Genomic DNA, 19,625 nt, shown 5'->3' with positions numbered 1-19,625 from the left:
ATTCAGATGGCTTTCGGTGATGATTCGGTGACGAGGGGGCTGGACCAGTGCTCACTCAAAGCCTGCCCACAGGCGAATGACGCAACCGACAGGCGTGAAAAAACTCACGCATGCGCATGAAGGTTCAAGCTTGGCTAATGCAAGCACACGATTCAAATCCACATACTGTAGTTTTTGAAAAAAATAAAAAGGTCAGATACTTTTCTAACAGACCTCGTGTGTGTGTGTGTGTGTGTGTGTATATATATATATATATATATATATATATATATATATATATATATATATATATATATATTATTTATTTTTTTTTATTTTTTTTTTTTTTTCTTGCTGTTTTTTTCACCACCAACCTTGTTCCTGCTTTGAGGTCCCACTCACAACCCTTACAGAAACATTTTAGTTTATATGTAATGTTTATATGTCACTTTCTAAAATATCTGAGAAAAGGTATTGAACTTTTTCACAATATTGAGATGCACTTGTGTATATTAAAAAGCAGTTAGCGTCATACATTCATGGACATCAAAATAAATTATTATTATTATTGTTATTATTATTATTATTTACATTTATTTGACCAGGAAAGTGTCACTGAGATTAAAAATTTATTTTGCAAGGGAGTCCTGGCCAAGAGGCAGAAAAAGTTACACTACAATTCGAATTAAATTCACACAATTAAAATAAAAAAGATTAACACAAACAGTTACAAGTTAAAGAGGTCATCTCAAGTGCTCTCAGTCTGGACTTAAACGTGCGCAATGAAATAAGTTCAGTTAATTTCCAGTCTTTTTGCAACATGATCCATGTAGACAGAGCCGAGTAAACATAGCCCTTTTTCCCAGTTCTGTGCAGGCAAATGGAACAGAGAGCAACAAATGATCATTTGAAGGCAAAGAATAAGAATCAACACTATCCTTAAGCCCAGGTTACACAAAGACGGTTTTGTCGGCGGGCAGTACGTAGACCGAAGTTCGTGGTAGTTCCGGCTGTTTTCGCGGTGGAAAGGGGTGGAGCATTTCGCCGGCGTTTTGAGCGCCATACTAGCCGCAAATGCGCGGATAAAATGATAAAATGTTAAATCCGCCGAATAAAGCGGCGTTTTGACGCCGTAGCATCCGGCACACGTCAGGCAACGGGGGTTAATACCCAGTTCTATCCTTTACAATCGCAGGTTAAGACGCGCGTGAGAACGGCGGTGTTCTGCTGCCGCCGATAATGCCCTGTGTACCGCTGGATTTATCCAGGCAAATCCTGCGTTACTCCAGGAACTTTTGCATATAGGCACTGCCCCCAGAGTATAATAGGCTGAAGCAGCTGTCAATGCAGGGGGAGGGAGCTCATCTCTCAGCTCTCAGCCTTTTATTCTCCTTCCTTTTCCCCTCCTAAACGTGTTGCTCGTCTCCACCACAGGGCTCTCCTCTGCTTCTGAACCAGACCTCTTGGTAAGTCCTTGCTGCTGCCAATTTACTTTTAGGAGGCATACTGGAGCTTCTCTGCAAAAATATCTGGAGCTGGCCGCGAGTGAGAGGCCTGCATGCAGCGCGCTTGCGTTTTTATATTGACCGCCGCCTATCGGCCATTTGGAACGCCGTTAACCGGGAGGTGGTGTTTAGAACGACGTACTGTCCGTTAGCGCCGCCGTTTTGTCTGCCTCTGTCGCCGGTTAAAATGCCTGTGAGGACGCCGATGTGGGCTCTATCACCGTTTTACACGCCGTTGATTAGGGATACAACCCTGGCCGCCAATTACGGCGGTGTAAACTGCGGCACTACAGGAAGGAGCAGGATGACACAGCGATTAAAAAGTATCAAACGCCGTTGTTCGCGTTGTCTCCATCGTCACGTGAATTCTCTGTGAGCGCTCCCGGAATTATTCGACATGTTGAATAATTTTTTCGACGATTCCCGGTAAAGCCGGAACTAAGCCACGCCCCTTAGTGCCGGCGTTGACAACGGCGTTTGATCCTTAAGACGGCCAAAAACTCTTCCAGGACGCTTCCGGGAGCTCTTACCATCTATGTGTAAACGGGGCTTTAGGCTCAAACTGCTGGTGACTCTGGTACTGGTACATTCCAATCTAATGGCTGCATTCACATAAGAAAAGGTGGCCTAATGAGTTGTAAATTACCCCTTCGGTGCCATTTGGCACCCTCTGGTAGAACAAGGAGTAGTGAGAAAAGCTTGTTTGAACCAGATTAAAAATCTTTGTGAATTTAGGAAAAAAAAAGTTCTTTAAGAGCATGGAAAGATTATATTAAAAAGGAAAAGTTGCTTTTCTGTAAATTCGCTTTTAATTTGAAAAGCTCAGCTCAGAAGTTCTCTTAAAAATTCAAAATACTTGACGCACTTAAAGCATCAGGTTAAAACTTTAAGTTTGTCAAAGTAAAGAATGAATGAATGAATGCCGTGTGTTAGCTTAGCTTAGCATAACAATGAGGCCGGGGCCCCAAAAGAAAATTTAAGCGTTTACAAAGAAGAAAGCATAGAGAGAAGGAGGCAGAGCAGGGTGCAGAAGGGTCGAGTGAGGCTCTGTCCTAACTTCTTAAAGGGGGACTGACGTCACCAAACTCCGCCCATTTAGGGTGGCTGTAATCTCACAGAAATGTCATGTCCTCAGAGCAGACAAATGAATCAACTATTTAAAAACATTAATTCATTTGAAATACTAATTGTTCTCCGACACTCAAATGGACACATTATTCAGCATCACTTAAACACATCCTTTGGATAAACAGAATACTTCAATCTCAACATTTTAGATATTGCAGAAAGGCCACACACTCACATCAATTAAAATGAGCACGTCAGTAAACTGGAATGATTACATGCAAAGCGTTTTGTTTGAATAATAAATGAAAACAACATTATAAGTCTTTAGATATAAATGAAAGAAATACTGATCTAAATTTATATTTCAAACCAAAGGTCTTTTCTTTGCTTTAATAAAGAGTTAGTTGTGAAGACTCAAAGATTTATGGCCCCATTGTTGGGGAAAGTGAGGAACACGGACCCACAACAGGGGGCGCAAATGAACGGACAATGAAGAAAGTCAAATAACAAGGTTTTACTGTTGTGAACACGCACAACAGATCACAATTGTGAAATAAACCAATTCCAACGGTGTCGTGTGGGCAGGCTCGACGATAGGAGACGTCCGTCTGAGTCGAACCGGAACCACCCGATTTCCTCTGCCACCGAACCCCGGGAATACTTGAGCCGCCAAGTCCCGAACTCCCAGGTGGCCACTGCCTCCGCTCGTCGGATCCGGTACTGCTGGCGAGGAACAGAAACAGTCAGATGTGGGTGCGGCTGCACCCAGTAACACGTAGGGTGGAAACACCACCTCCACCTCTCGTCAGGAAAATACTGATAAGTGCAGGAATGTGAGTACTTATCCAAAACAAGTCCAACACAGTCTCCAGCTGTAATATTCACTATCTGTACACAAGCAACAAGGGATTACTGTCAAGAAGACAACACAATTGGCTGAGTACGTTACCTTCCTAGTAGAACGATATCTCGGCAATGAGATGGAGATGCCCTCCAGCTGATATACCCCTCAGCTGATGGATGTCAGCTGTTTCAGTTGATAAGTGACGGCTGTCACCTGGGCTGCTCCTGTAAGGCGGCAGCGCCCTCTGGTGCCTGGAGCCCGCACTCCAAGCGGGGCGCCCTCTGGTGGTGGTGGGCCAGCAGTACCTCCTCTTCAGCGGCCCACACAACACCCATCTTGTCGTGGGGGAAGTTGTGCAGTTTTGAGAGGTTCCTGCCTTAGTTTGATCATAAAGTTTGGGTTTTCCTGGCCTGGAGAAGCTCAGATTCTGACGTGAAGCAATTACAATGTCATGTAATTCATAATGACTGGACTTTACCCCGATAAGAGATGAGGGCTTACCTTTGAAAAACTTTGAAGCAGAACTAGAAGCAGTGTTGGACCATCGGGGGACATCTCCAAAACTTATCTGAAGATCTCCAGATGACTTAGAAATTTCTCAGCTGGGGGTGGAAACGCAGTCTCTCTCTCTAGTGGGTTTTTGTGGTTGAGACAGGATTAATATACTTTATTTAATGAGGGCAAATCGAGGCCATGGCACTACATTAGTGAGAGCTGTCTCTGTGTCGAACAAGAACTTTGAATTATGCTTGTTTTTGTTGATCAAATCACAGTAATAGGTCTGTTTTGTAGCCAGTGATGCATGCTTATAGTCTAAGATAGCATCATGCTACACAAGGTGGAAGACCTCTAGTTTTGAACTGCGTCATTTTTGTTCTGGACCTCTAGCCTTATGCTTGACGCCACGCAAGTAATCACTGAACCAATCCAACTGCATTTTGCTGGGACATAGTTTTACATAGGCGGAGTGATCATGTCGAGTGTAGTTTTGAGTGCAGACTTTAAACTGTTCACAAAATGCGCGGAATTCCTCCGTACGTCTCTCTCAATGTGCCGAAAAAGTGCTGATGTCCACGTCTTTTCACAATTCCTGTGCTAGCCAGATGACATCCCGGATAAAACACAGCGTCCAGTTTGGAAATGAACGGCACATTCCACTGTTACAGGAGTTTTTGTCATGGAAAGAGGAGCGGAGGCTTCGCACATCGCGGCGGTGCCGCATGGCGCAAAGCAACGCCGTGATGAAGCCTCACAGGACATGTTCTGGCATGTCCAGGCACATCCACAATTTCTCGGATAATCACTCCATGGAAAAACCACCGACAGCTGTCTGAACGCCATTTCAAAGCCGTCCTGTGAGACCAAAACGGAGGTGGTTTTGTCTCGCTCCAGTAGCGAATCCATCGTGACGTGTAAAGCCTCCGCTCGGCTTTCCATGACAAAATCTGTTGTTAAAAGTGAAATCTGCCAGAAAATGGCTGATGTCCAGCTCTTGTGATAACCAGAGAAATTGCACATGATGGTCACGGATCCATAGAGCCATCTGTTTAGAAATGAAATGGTCGCTCAGCCTGTTGATGGCGGCTTCGGAGCGCGGCGCACCACCAGTCGCTCTGGGCCGTCCTTAAAGCGACAGTAACACTCCGTAATCTCTTTGAAGCCCATAAAATTTTCACCAAAAACCATCTGAATTTCTCGAATGGTGTCCACTTTGATGTCCCTCACAGTTTCTGAAAAAATTTTGATCAAGCAAAGCGGCAGTCTCTGAGCCATTCCTAAACAATGAAAAAAATGACGAGAGGGGTGGACCACTCCTCACTCAAAGCCTGCTCACAGGCGAATGACGCAACCGACAGGCATGAAAAAACTCACGCATGCACACGAAGGTTCAAGCTTGGCTGACGCAATCACACGTGATTCAAATCCATATGGTTTTTGAAAAAAATAATAAGGTCGGATACTTTTCTAATAGACCTCGTGTGTGTGTGTGTATATATATATATATATATATATATATATTTTTTTTTTTTTTTTTTTTTTTTTTTTTTTTTTACTTCATTTTCTTATTTTATTGTATTGTTACAAGTATTATTATTATTGCTTTATCTTTGCACATGCTGTTTGATACACATTTTTTTCTACTTGCACTCATCTTGTGTGTTTATTAAGAGCTGATGTAACGTGAATTTCTCCATTGTGAGATCAGTAAAGTCTTATCTTATCTTACACTGACAAAGCGCACAGTTGATTTTTTTATTCTTGTGATCTTGGCTATACGTAGTGTCATGGGCAGATCAGAGAATCAGATCTTCAAACAAATTATATTTTTGACCCCCAACAGCTTGTAATCTAAACACAGATTTATAAATTAGAGCAACACCCCAGCTTTGTATCATATGGGACGTGACTAAATAGGTACAGCGGTGGGTATGCCTTATTTAAGGGGAGGACAGCAGTATGTTTAAACTAGGGTTTATATAAACCAATAATATCTAACTGGTGTTCTACAGTATAATTAGAATGTTAATCAACAGTGATTTTGAGGATAGTGATCTTATGTTAATGAGACCCAGTGAGGTTGACAATTGGACTGTTGGGATTTGGGATGGTTCCAGAGTAGCATATATAAGATGCCTAGAAGTAGGTTTAGGTTAAAAAAAATTCCATGAGGGCTGTAGATAGTAGACACAAAATAGTTGACACTGCAGGAACAGCCAGCGGGCCATCCTCAACTTTATTGCGAATATTTGCACAGAAAAGGGCTGCGTTTCAATTTCAGGGCTGCATCCTTTGATGACTGTGCACTGGGAGGAACTTTTGTGTCGAGACATCAATGGCATCTGTTTCCTCTTGTGGTCAACTGATTATTCCAGCTGGAATCTGATGACTGGAAGGGTGAATGTATTACTCCTACCATTGTTATGGGTATACACACACACACACACACACACACACACACACACACACACACACACACACACACACACACACACACACACACACACACACACACACAGAGACACTGAACAATGAAGTCCAACAAAGAAGACAATTAGTAAAGTTAATAAGACTGGAGTCTTGTCCAGGCTGGGTTCGGCACAACAGAGGTTTTTTTTTTCCCCTGGTTGCCTCACAAGGGAATAAATATATTGGCTGTAATGTGGATGAAGTCCTTTGGCCCGACCATGATGACAGACATGATGAAGACATGATGTTGGAGAATGAATCTTAGTGAACTGTGCCTGATGTGTTTTTATTTCATTTTATTATTTTTATTTATTTATTTATTTATTGTGAAATTGCTGAATGTAGGTATTGCTTTGACCCTGATAATTTTTTTGCTAAACACGTTTACCATCAACATTTCCAGTTACCTTCATGCCCTGAATGCTGTGTCTTGTTATTTTATGTCACATCCAACGAATACTCTTTGGTGGATATATTTGTACTTGCTGTGTGTCTGAACTGTACACATCATTTGGTTTTGACCACAGGAAAACTCATTTTGAGATGAAAGTTTGATTTTGATAGAAGAGTCTGGGGTTTTGTGAATGTAGTTTGAATTTTTCGATTTGTGCTTAAGGATTTGAGAAAATGGGTGGAGGTTTCAATAAATGTGTTTTAACAATTGGTAAAAACTGTAATGTAAGGTAATGTGAGTTACAGTTTACGCTGTTTGGCTCAGCTCCCTTTTCATCACAACAGTACAGTAGAGGGAATGCATTACCACCCCAGCTGCGCCGATTCACTGGCCAATCTCACGCTCCACTGTCCCTACCCGGAGTAGGCAAACCACTGGGTTCCTGCTGAGAACCATGGCCTGAGATTTTGAGGTGCTGATCCTCATCCCAGCCACTTCACACTCAACTGCAAACCAATCAAGTTATGTTGGAGGTCACAGGTCAATAAAGCCAACAGGACCACATCTGTAAAAAACAGTGACAAGACCCTGAGCCCAACAAACTTGAAATCTGCCTCTCCCTGACAACACCTTGATATCCTGTCTATGAATATCACAAACAGGATTGATGACAGCCCTGGCGGAGGCCAACCCCCACCGGAAACTAGTCCGACTTACTGCCGAGCACCTGAACACAGCTCTCGCTTTCTAAGTACAGAGATTGGATGGCCTTGAGAAGGGACCCCCTCACTCCATACTCCCGCAGCACCTCCCACAGTATCTCCCAGGGTACCCGATCATATGCCTTCTCCAACTCCACAAAACACATGTAGACTGGATGAGCATACTTCCAGGCCCCCTCCAGGATCCTTGTGAGAGTGAAGAGCAGGTAATTTGTTCCATGACCAGGACGGAACCCACATTGTTCTTCTACAGTCAGAGGGATGACTATTGGCCGAACCCTCCTTTCCAGCACCCTGGAGTAGACTTTACCAGAGAGGCTGAGTAGTGTGACGCCCCTGGAATTGGCAAACACTCTCTGGTCTCCTTTTTTAAATAAGGGACCACCACCCCAGATTGCCACTCCTTAGGTACTGTCCCAGACCTCAATGCAGTGTTGAAGAGACATGTCATCTAAGACAGTCCCTCCATACTCAGAGCCCTCAGCATTTCTGGACAGATCTCATCAACCCCCAGGGCCTTGCCACTTCTGAGTTTTTTGACTACCTCAGTGACTTCCACCAGGGAAATTGATGATAATCCTGCATCAGCTTCCAGCTCAGCCCCTACTATAGAGGGCACTCCATTCTGATGCAGGAGTTCCTCAAAGTGTTCCTTCCAGTGGCGGATTACCTCCTCACTTGAGGTCAATAGAGTCCCATCCTTACTATAGACAGCTTGGATGATTCCCTGTTTTCCCCTACTGAGGTGCCTCATGGTCCGCCAGAACCTTGGTGCCAACCAAAAGTCCTTCTCCATGGTTGCCCCAAACTCTTCCCACACTCACTGCTTTGTACCCCCCCACACACACACATACACAGTAGAGGCTGCTGCCTTTTGGGCTTGTCAGTACCTTGCAGCTGCCTCCGGAGTCCTCTGAGATAACACATCTCCAAAGGACTCCTTCTTCCGTCAGATGGCTTCCTGACCACCGGTGTCCACCATGGTGTTTGAGGCAGCTAAGACCTTCAAGCCACAGCTTCGTACTGCAGCTTCAGAAATGGAAGCTTTGAACATTGGCCATTCTGGTTCAATGTCCCCAACCTCCACATGGATACTAGAAAAGCTCCACTGGAGGTGTGTGTTGAAGATATGATGGACAGTGGGCTCCTCCATATTTTAATGAGCCAGTAAACCTTACATCCACTGTGTCTGCTGAGTCAATACCACAGTGCTGTGTGGTTATTGATATGGTAGTCAGGCTAAAACAAATTCCCAAGAATCAGGGAAAAAAAATAAAAGTAAAATCAACCATTTTATGCACAGTTTCTCACTTTGAGACAGTAATTCCACTGCTAAACTTGCAAAAGGTGTTTTAACCATCAATGCAAGTCTAATTCATGTCCACCATAAAATTGGGGGCAATAAACTTTAACTGCTATGTTCCAGATATTGTTCCTCCACAAATCTCTCCTGCGTGCTCTCTTTTTAACCTCTCTATGACATCGCATTGCTTGGAACAGGTGACCCCAAGTATTTAAACTTATTTACCTTCACCACCTCTACTCCTTATAATCTCAGATTCTGCTTTGCTCCCTTTTATTCACACATATGTGTTCCACCTTGATCTGCCAGACCTATTCCAGATTTCTCCAATGCATGTTTCCACCTCTTGAGGCTTGAATCAGCCTGCTCCCCACTTTCATGACAGAACAGCATCTTCTGCAAATAGTATGGTCCATGGAGACTCTTTTCTGATCTTGTCTGTCAACCTATCCATCACCACTGCAAACATGAACTCCCATAAACACCACTACTCAGTTCCCATCCTTGATGCAATCCCACCTCCACCTTGAATGCATTCCTGCTGCACATCTGATTGATCGCTGTCAAACTGTCTTTGTACATATCCTGCACCACCCTCACATACTTTTCTGCCAGCCCAGACTTCCTCATACAATACCACAACTCCACTCTTGGCATCCTGTCATAAGCTTTCACTAAATCTACAAACACACAATGTAACTCCTTCTGGTCTTCTCTATACTTTTCCATCAGTACTGTCAGAGCAAACATTGCATCTGTAGTGTTCTTTCTCGGCTTGAAACCATTTTTTTCTCATCGTAGATCTTAACCTATTTTCTAAGCCTAGCTTCCACGACTGTTCCATATATATTGCGACTGCTCACTTTTATCCTGCTGTACTTACTGTAGTTCTACAGTTCCTAGACTTGGCCCTTGGCAAACTGCAAACCTCACCCTGTGGTAAGTGACCTATGTTATTTTCCTGATAGTCCAACTCATTTTTATTTTCTTTTATTTGGGAGCTGTTCTTGTACTCCAATATAGAATATCTGATTCTGTTCAGAAAGAATGTGACACCAATGTATATTTACTGTGAATTCAGCCTGAGAATGAAGTCACAGAAAATGCAAATGAACCAACTTAGCATTGATTTTACAGCCAATAAAATATGCAATAATGGAAACTATTAAGTGTCAGCTTGATGACACTGACTGAGCAATATCAGATTTTTAATAAAAAGAAACCAGTGGTAAGCCATTGATCTGTTCACATTTTGCAGACAGGGCAGACAAGATAAATGAAAGAAAATGCAGTGGTCCTCACTTTTCACTCTGCCAGCCATCATGATGAGAAGAACATGGTGTGTGAGTTCAGACAGACAGACAGACAGTCCATCAGGTCCAAACCAAGCACACACACACACACACACACACACACACACACACACACACACACACACACACACACACACACACACACACACACACACACACACACACACACACACACTTCCTTTCACCCTGACAGCTTGGCTGGATGATAAAGAATGTGTGTAATACCTGGTGATTGTTGAAGCAATCAGAAATAAGTGACCCTTCCTATTGAGCCAACGGGAATATATTGAAAAGATTCAATTAAGGATGCAGAGTGATAGCAGGATGGAGGGGGACGGGGTAAATGGATAGCTGGATGGATAGATGGAGGTGGGCTGCCAGTCAGACTGGTTCCAATGCATAAAGATGGAGAGATGGGTGTCAATTAAGAGGACAGGTAAGGTGATAACATCAGCCAATGAAAGGAAAAACAACAAAGCAGGAGGGCAAGAGTAAGGAGCCAGCTATCAATCAAACAGCCAATCATTCACGCAATCACATGGGGAGAAATGACACAGTAAGCAGGTTCTGGTCAAGATGGTTCGACAAAGCCTCGACAGTGATGCCTTCAACAACAATCAGCTTTTTAGAGAGATAATGACTAAATGCATGGAAGCTCTAGAATATTATGTCAATGCTGCATTATGCCAATGCAAATGTAATGCTGCATTAACCTTTTGACCACGTTTAGTTCAGACACAACTGTACAATTACAACAACCTGTCTCATGAACAGACAAAATCATACTCATGTAAGAACACAAATGGCACACATCACTGCCTCAGGTGGTTCATAAGTCTCACAATGACCTCTACTGACAAAAGGTATCTCAACTCCAGATTACTAAAACCAAACACAGTCATTAGGCACAATGGCTGTCTTACAGGATCAGGACTGTATAAACATTCCAACACAGCATAGTCATATGCATATTTACCTCACTAAATGTAAATAAATATTTAATACTCTGAGACAATTTTAAAATGTATTTAGCCTTACCTCAGTCTAGCTGTTCCACAGAGTCCAAACAAGTAGAGCTCTGAGGAAGAAATATTTCTCTCTTTATTCAAGAGTGTAGTCTTTCAGTTTGAGAGCATAACTTATTAAATTCACTCATTCTCAATGATCTTATTCAGATCTTGCTCTTGTTTTACAGCAGTTCTCTCTCATTGGGTCTGCTGTCACAGTAGCATTCCATCAGTTCCATGTTGTCAGTCCTTGTCCATCTATGGATTGTTCCATTTGCCCATATCCCATCAGTAGTCTTCAACAACGGACACAAACCTTGTTAACCCAGGTGACATCCAATCAATCAATCAATCAATCAATTTTTTTATATAGTGCCAAATCACAACAAACAGTTGCCCCAAGGCGCTTTATATTGTAAGGCAAGGCCATACAATAATTATGTAAAACCCCAACGGTCAAAACGACCCCCTGTGAGCAAGCACTTGGCTACAGTGGGAAGGAAAAACTCCCTTTTAACAGGAAGAAACCTCCAGCAGAACCAGGCTCAGGGAGGGGCAGTCTTCTGCTGGGACTGGTTGGGGCTGAGGGAGAGAACCAGGAAAAAGACATACTGTGGAGGGGAGCAGAAATCGATCACTAATAATTAAATGCAGAGTGGTGCATACAGAGCAAAAAGAGAAAGAAACAATGCATCATGGGAACCCCCCAGCAGTCTACGTCTATAGCAGCATAACTAAGGGATGGTTCAGGGTCACCTGATCCAGCCCTAACTATAAGCTTTAGCAAAAAGGAAAGTTTTAAGCCTAATCTTAAAAGTAGAGAGGGTGTCTGTCTCCCTGATCTGAATTGGGAGCTGGTTCCACAGGAGAGGAGCCTGAAAGCTGAAGGCTCTGCCTCCCATTCTACTCTTACAAACCCTAGGAACTACAAGTAAGCCTGCAGTCTGAGAGCGAAGCGCTCTATTGGGGTGATATGGTACTACGAGGTCCCTAAGATAAGATGGGACCTGATTATTCAAAACATTATAAGAAAGAAGAAGACTTTTAAATTCTATTCCAGAATTAGCAGGAAGCCAATGAAGAGAGGCCAATATGGGTGAGATATGCTCTCTCCTTCTAGTCCCCGCCAGTACTCTAGCTGCAGCATTTTGAATTAACTGAAGGCTTTTTAGGGAACTTTTAGGACAACCTGATAATAATGAATTACAATAGTCCAGCCTAGAGGAAATAAATGCATGAATTAGTTTTTCAGCATCACTCTGAGACAAGACCTTTCTGATTTTAGAGATATTGCGTAAATGCAAAAAAGCAGTCCTACATATTTGTTTAATATGCGCTTTGAATGACATATCCTGATCAAAAATGACTCCAAGATTTCTCACAGTATTACTAGAGGTCAGGGTAATGCCATCCAGAGTAAGGATCTGGTTAGACACCATGTTTCTAAGATTTGTGGGGCCAAGTACAATAACTTCAGTTTTATCTGAGTTTAAAAGCAGGAAATTAGAGGTCATCCATGTCTTTATGTCTGTAAGACAATCCTGCAGTTTAGCTAATTGGTGTGTGTCCTCTGGCTTCATGGATAGATAAAGCTGGGTATCATCTGCGTAACAATGAAAATTTAAGCATTACCGTCTAATAATACTGCCTAAGGGAAGCATGTATAAAGTGAATAAAATTGGTCCTAGCACAGAACCTTGTGGAACTCCATAATTAACTTTAGTCTGTGAAGAAGATTCCCCATTTACATGAACAAATTGTAATCTATTAGACAAATATGATTCAAACCACCGCAGCGCAGTGCCTTTAATACCTATGGCATGCTCTAATCTCTGTAATAAAAGTTTATGGTCAACAGTGTCAAAAGCAGCACTGAGGTCTAACAGAACAAGCACAGAGATGAGTCCACTGTCCGAGGCCATAAGAAGATCATTTGTAACCTTCACTAATGCTGTTTCTGTGCTATGATGAATTCTAAAACCTGACTGAAACTCTTCAAATAGACCATTCCTCTGCAGATGATCAGTTAGCTGTTTTACAACTACCCTTTCAAGAATTTTTGAGAGAAAAGGAAGGTTGGAGATTGACCTATAATTAGCTAAGATAGCTGGGTCAAGTGATGGCTTTTTAAGTAATGGTTTAATTACTGCCACCTTAAAAGCCTGTGGTACATAGCCAACTAACAAAGATAGATTGATCATATTTAAGATCGAAGCATTAAATAATGGTAGGGCTTCCTTGAGCAGCCTGGTAGGAATGGGGTCTAATAAACATGTTGATGGTTTGGATGAAGTAACTAATGAAAATAACTCAGAACAATCAGAGAGAAAGAGTCTAACCAAATACCGGCATCACTGAAAGCAGCCAAAGATAACGATACGTCCTTGGGATGGTTATGAGTAATTTTTTCTCTAATAGTTAAAATTTTTTAGCAAAGAAAGTCATGAAGTCATTACTAGTTAAAGTTAATGGAATACTCAGCTCAATAGAGCTCTGACTCTTTGTCAGCCTGGCTACAGTGCTGAAAAGAAACCTGGGGTTGTTCTTATTTTCTTCAATTAGTGATGAGTAGAAAGATGTCCTAGCTTTACGGAGGGCTTTTTTATAGAGCAACAGACTCTTTTTCCAGGCTAAGTGAAGATCTTCTAAATTAGTGAGACGCCATTTCCTCTCCAACTTACGGGTTATCTGCTTTAAGCTACGAGTTTGTGAGTTATACCACGGAGTCAGGCACTTCTGATTTAAAGCTCTCTTTTTCAGAGGAGCTACAGCATCCAAAGTTGTCTTCAATGAGGATGTAAAACTATTGACGAGATTCTCTATCTCACTTACAGAGTTTAGATAGCTACTCTGCACTGTGTTGGTATAAGGCATTAGAGAACATAAAGAAGGAATCATATCCTTAAACCTAGTTACAGCGCTTTCTGAAAGACTTCTAGTGTAATGAAACTTATTCCCCACTGCTGGGTAGTCCATCAGAGTAAATGTAAATGTTATTAAGAAATGATCAGACAGAAGGGAGTTTTCAGGGAATACTGTTAAGTCTTCTATTTCCATACCATAAGTCAGAACAACATCTAAGATATGATTAAAGTGGTGGGTGGACTCATTTACATTTTGAGCAAAGCCAATAGAGTCTAATAATAGATTAAATGCAGTATTGAGGCTGTCATTCTCAGCATCTGTGTGGATGTTAAAATCGCCCACTATAATTATCTTATCTGAGCTAAGCACTAAGTCAGACAAAAGGTCTGAAAATTCACAGAGAAACTCACAGTAACGACCAGGTGGACGATAGATAATAACAAATAAAACTGTTTTTTGGGACTTCCAATTTGGATGGACAAGACTAAGAGTCAGGCTTTCAAATGAATTAAAGCTCTGTCTGGGTTTTTGATTAATTAATAAGCTGGAATGGAAGATTGCTGCTAATCCTCCGCCCCGGCCCGTGCTACGAGCATTCTGACAGTTAGTGTGACTCGGGGGTGTTGACTCATTTAAACTAACATATTCATCCTGCTGTAACCAGGTTTCTGTAAGGCAGAATAAATCAATATGTTGATCAATTATTACATCATTTACCAACAGGGACTTAGAAGAGAGAGACCTAATGTTTAATAGACCACATTTAACTGTTTTAGTCTGTGGTGCAGTTGAAGGTGCTATATTATTTTTTCTTTTTGAATTTTTATGCTTAAATAGATTTTTTGCTGGTTATTGGTAGTCTGGGAGCAGGCACCGTCTCTACGGGGATGGGGTAATGAGGGGATGGCAGGGGGAGAGAAGCTGCAGAGAGGTGTGTAAGACTACAACTCTGCTTCCTGGTCCCAACCCTGGATAGTCACGGTTTGGAGGATTTAAGAAAATTGGCCAGATTTCTAGAAATGAGAGCTGCTCCATCCAAAGTGGGATGGATGCCGTCTCTCCTAACAAGACCAGGTTTTCCCCAGAAGCTTTGCCAATTATCTATGAAGCCCACCTCATTTTTTGGACACCACTCAGACAGCCAGCAATTCAAGGAGAACATTCGGCTAAACATGTCACTCCCGGTCTGATTGGGGAGGGGCCCAGAGAAAACTACAGAGTCCGACATTGTTTTTGCAAAGTTACACACCGATTTAATGTTAATTTTAATCCAATAATCCAAGCCAGTAAGGCTTTATTTATTTGTCTCTCCCCATGATTTTGGGGTATGGCTCTTACTTAATGTGTGCCCTGAGCAGAGTTTGAACCCATGAGCTGTTGTTCCAAAGGCAGCAATTCTACCACTACACTAACCAGCTGCTCCAGGCACAACCAAGTGTTGGGAATTGTGTACAGGAACATTGGTGCTGCATACGGATTAGAAGTCCCCAAATCCCGATAGGAGACACCACCAAAGGTGGCTAAGAATGACGGGACTCTTGTGGGACTTCAAATTCCACACAGACAAGCAGCTGCTGGCCAACCAACTAGACATTGTGGTAGTTGAAAAGGGAAAGAAAACCGTAGTTGTGATCGATGTAGCAATTCCAGCTGACAGCAACATCAGGAAGAAGGAGCATGAGAAAATAGAGAAGTTCCAAGGGCTGAATGAGCAACTGGAGCAGATGTATAAGGTAAAATTCAAAGTAGTCCCAGTGGTAACATGAATACTAGGAGCTGTATATATACAGTGAGGAAAATAAATATTTGAACACCCTGCGATTTTGTAAATTCTCCCACTTAGAAATCATGGAGGGGTCTGAAATTTTCATCTTGGGTGCATGTCCACTGTGAGGGACATAATCTTAAAAAAATCCGTAAATCACAATGTATGATTTTTTAAATAATTTATTTGTATGTTGCTGCTGCAAATAAGTATTTGACCCCCTACCAACAAGCAAGAATTCTGGCTCACACAGACCTGTTAATTTTTCTTTAAGAAGCCCTCTTATTTTGCACTCTTTACCTGTATTAATTCCACCTGTTTGAACTTGTTACCTGTATAAAAGACACCTGTTCACACACTCAATCAATCACACTCCAACCTGTCCACCATAGCCAAGACCAAAGAGCTGTCTAAGGACACCAGGGACAAAACTGTAGACCTGAACAAGGCTGGGATGGACTACAGGACAACAGCAAAGCAGCTTGGTAGAAGACAACAACTGTTATGATTATTTGTTAGAAAGCGGAAGAGACACAAGATGACTGTCAATCTCCCTCGGTCTGGGATTCCATGCAAGATCTCACCTTGTGGGGTAAGGATGATTCTGAGAAAGCTCAGAGCTACACAGGAGGACCTGGTCAATGACCTGAAGAGAGCTGGGACCACAGCCACAAAGATTACATTAGTAACACATGATGCTGTCATGCTTTAAAATCCTGCAGGGCAGCAAGGTCCCCCTGCTCAAGCCAGCACATGTCCAGGCCCATTTTAAGTTCACCAGTGACCATCTGGATGATCCAGAAGAGGCATGGGAGAAGGTCATGTGGTCAGATGAGACCAGAATAGAGCTTTTTGGAATCAACTCCACTTACCATGTTTAGAGGATGAGAACAACCCCAAGAAAACCATCCCACCCGTGAAGCATGGGGGTGGAAACATCATACTCTGGGGGTGCTCTTCTGCAAAGGGGACAGGACGACTGCATCGTATTGAAGGGAGGATGGATGGGGTCATGTATTGCGAGATTTTGGCAAACAGTCTCCTTCCCTCAGTAAGAGCATTGAAGATGGGTCATGGCTGGGTCTTCCAGCATAACAATGACCCCAAACACACAGCCAGGGCTCTGTAAGAAGCATTTCAAGGTCCCGGAGTGGCCTGGCCCATCTCCAGACATGAACTCAATAGAAAATCTTTGGAGGGAGCTGAAACTCCAAACCTGAAAGATTTGGAGAAGATCTGTATGAGGAGTGGACCAAAATCCCCACGGCAGTGTGTGCAAACCTGGTGAACAGCTACAGGAAACATTTGACCTCTGTAATTGCAAACAGAGGCCACTGGACCAAATATTAACATTGATTTTCACAGGTGTTCAAATACTTATTTGCAGCAGTAACATACAAATAAATTATTTAAAAAATCATTCATTGTGATTTGTGGATTTTTTTTTTTTTTTACTTTGTCTCTCACAGTGGACATGCACCTAAGATGAAAATTTCAGACCCCTCCATGATTTCTAAGTGGGAGAACTTGCAAAATCGCAGGGTGTTCAAATACTTATTTTCCTCACTGTACAGAGTGCATGTGCCGTTCCCGAATGAATGTGGTGACTGCTGTATTCAACCAAGATGTCTGATCAAGGTGAGTGAGTTTTAGCCTTCTAGCTGGGAGAATTCTACAACTTGAGTCTCATACTGAAGTTGTGAGACATCACGAAGTTAGTGAAGGGCGCACTCATTACTTTATAGAGAGACATAAGAACATTCCATAATTTACAGCTCTACATGATGTACCTGCCTTATTCATTCAACATGAGTCATGTGTATAATTATTCTTTTCTATTCTATCAACTTTATCTATCCTGAAAGAAATTATTTTGCCAGAGTACTGAAAATTGACAGTGAACAGTTAACATTTTTAAAACATTTGCACAAGATGTTTGACACTATTGTATGTGGAATTTTGAGGAAAAAATGAATTTCATTCCAGTTTGGAATGAGTCTGCAGTATAAATTGTGGAATATATATATATATATATATATATATATATATATATATATATATATATCACAGTGCATAATGGTGAAAGTTGGATTTAATCAAATCAAATCAATTTTATTTATATAGCGCCAAATCACAACAAACAGTTGCCCCAAGGCGCTTTATATTGTAAGGCAAGGCCATACAATAATTACGGAAAAACCCCAACGGTCAAAACGACCCCCTATGAGCAAGCACTTGGTGACAGTGGGAACTCACGCATGCGCACGAAGCTTCAAGCTTGGCTGATGCAAGCGCACATGATTCAAATCCATATAGTTTTTGAAAAAAATAAAAAGGTCGGAAACTTTTCTAACACACCTTGTATGTATGTGTATATATATATATATATATATATATATATATATATATATATTTTTTTTTTTTTTTTTTTTTTTTTACTCCAGCAGAACCAGGCTCAGGGAGGGGCAGTCTTCTGCTGGGACTGGTTGGGGCTGAGGGAGAGAACCAGGAAAAAGACATGCTGTGGAGGGGAGCAGAGATCAATCACTAATGATTAAATGCAGAGTGGTGCATACAGAGCAAAAAGAGAAAGAAACACTCAGTGCATCATGGGAACCCCCCAGCAGTCTAGGCCTATAGCAGCATAACTAAGGGATGGTTCAGGGTCACCTGATCCAGCCCTAACTATATGCTTTAGCAAAAAAGGAAAGTTTTAAGCCTAATCTTAAAAGTAAAGAGGGTGTCTGTCTCCCTGATCTGAATTGGGAGCTGGTTCCACAGGAGAGGAGCCTGAAAGCTGAAGGCTCTGCCTCCCATTCTACTCTTACAAACCCTAGGAACTACAAGTAAGCCTGCAGTCTGAGAGCGAAGCGCTCTATTGGGGTGATATGGTACTATGAGGTCCCTAAGATAAGATGGGACCTGATTATTCAAAACCTTATAAGTAAGAAGAAGAATTTTAAATTCTATTCTAGAACTAACAGGAAGCCAATGAAGAGAGGCCAATATGGGTGAGATATGCTCTCTCCTTCTAGTCCCCGTTAGTACTCTAGCTGCAGCATTTTGAATTAACTGAAGGATTTTTAGGGAACTTTTAGGACAACCTGATAATAATGAATTACAATAGTCCAGCCTAGAGGAAATAAATGCATGAATTAGTTTTTCAGCATCACTCTGAGACAAGACCTTTCTGATTTCAGAGATATTGCGTAAATGCAAAAAAACAGTCCTACATATTTGTTTAATATGCGCATTGAATGACATATCCTGATCAAAAATGACTCCAAGATTTCTCACAGTATTACTAGAGGTCAGGGTAATGCCATCCAGAGTAAGGATCTGGTTGGACACCATGTTTCTAAGATTTGTGGGGCCAAGTACAATAACTTCAGTTTTATCTGAATTTAAAAGCAGGAAATAAGAGGTCATCCATGTCTTTATGTCTGAAAGACATTCCTGCAGTTTAACTAATTGGTGTGTATCCTCTGCTTCATGGATAGATAAAGCTGGGTATCATCTGCGTAACAATGAAAATTTAAGCAATGCTTTCTAATAATACTGCCTAAGGGAAGCATGTATAAAGTGAATAAAATCGGTCCTAGCACAGACCCTTGTGGAACTCCATAATTAACCTTAGTCCGTGAAGAAGACTCCCCATTTACATGAACAAATTGTAATCTATTAGACAAATATGATTCAAACCACTGCAGCGCAGTGCCTTTAATACCTATGGCATTAACCTATGGAACCAGAACACAAATGATACAGATTAAAGTATAAAAATAAATAAAAGTAAATGGAATAACCCATAAAGCGATGGCAAATCAGACTACAAGCCGAGCATAAAATAAATGGCATAAAACAAAACCAGTGACCAGAGAAAACAACACAAA

Source organism: Thalassophryne amazonica, chromosome 18, assembly GCF_902500255.1.
Source record: "Thalassophryne amazonica chromosome 18, fThaAma1.1, whole genome shotgun sequence".
NCBI classification, from domain to species: domain Eukaryota; kingdom Metazoa; phylum Chordata; class Actinopteri; order Batrachoidiformes; family Batrachoididae; genus Thalassophryne; species Thalassophryne amazonica.
This window is presented reverse-complemented; position numbering follows the sequence as displayed.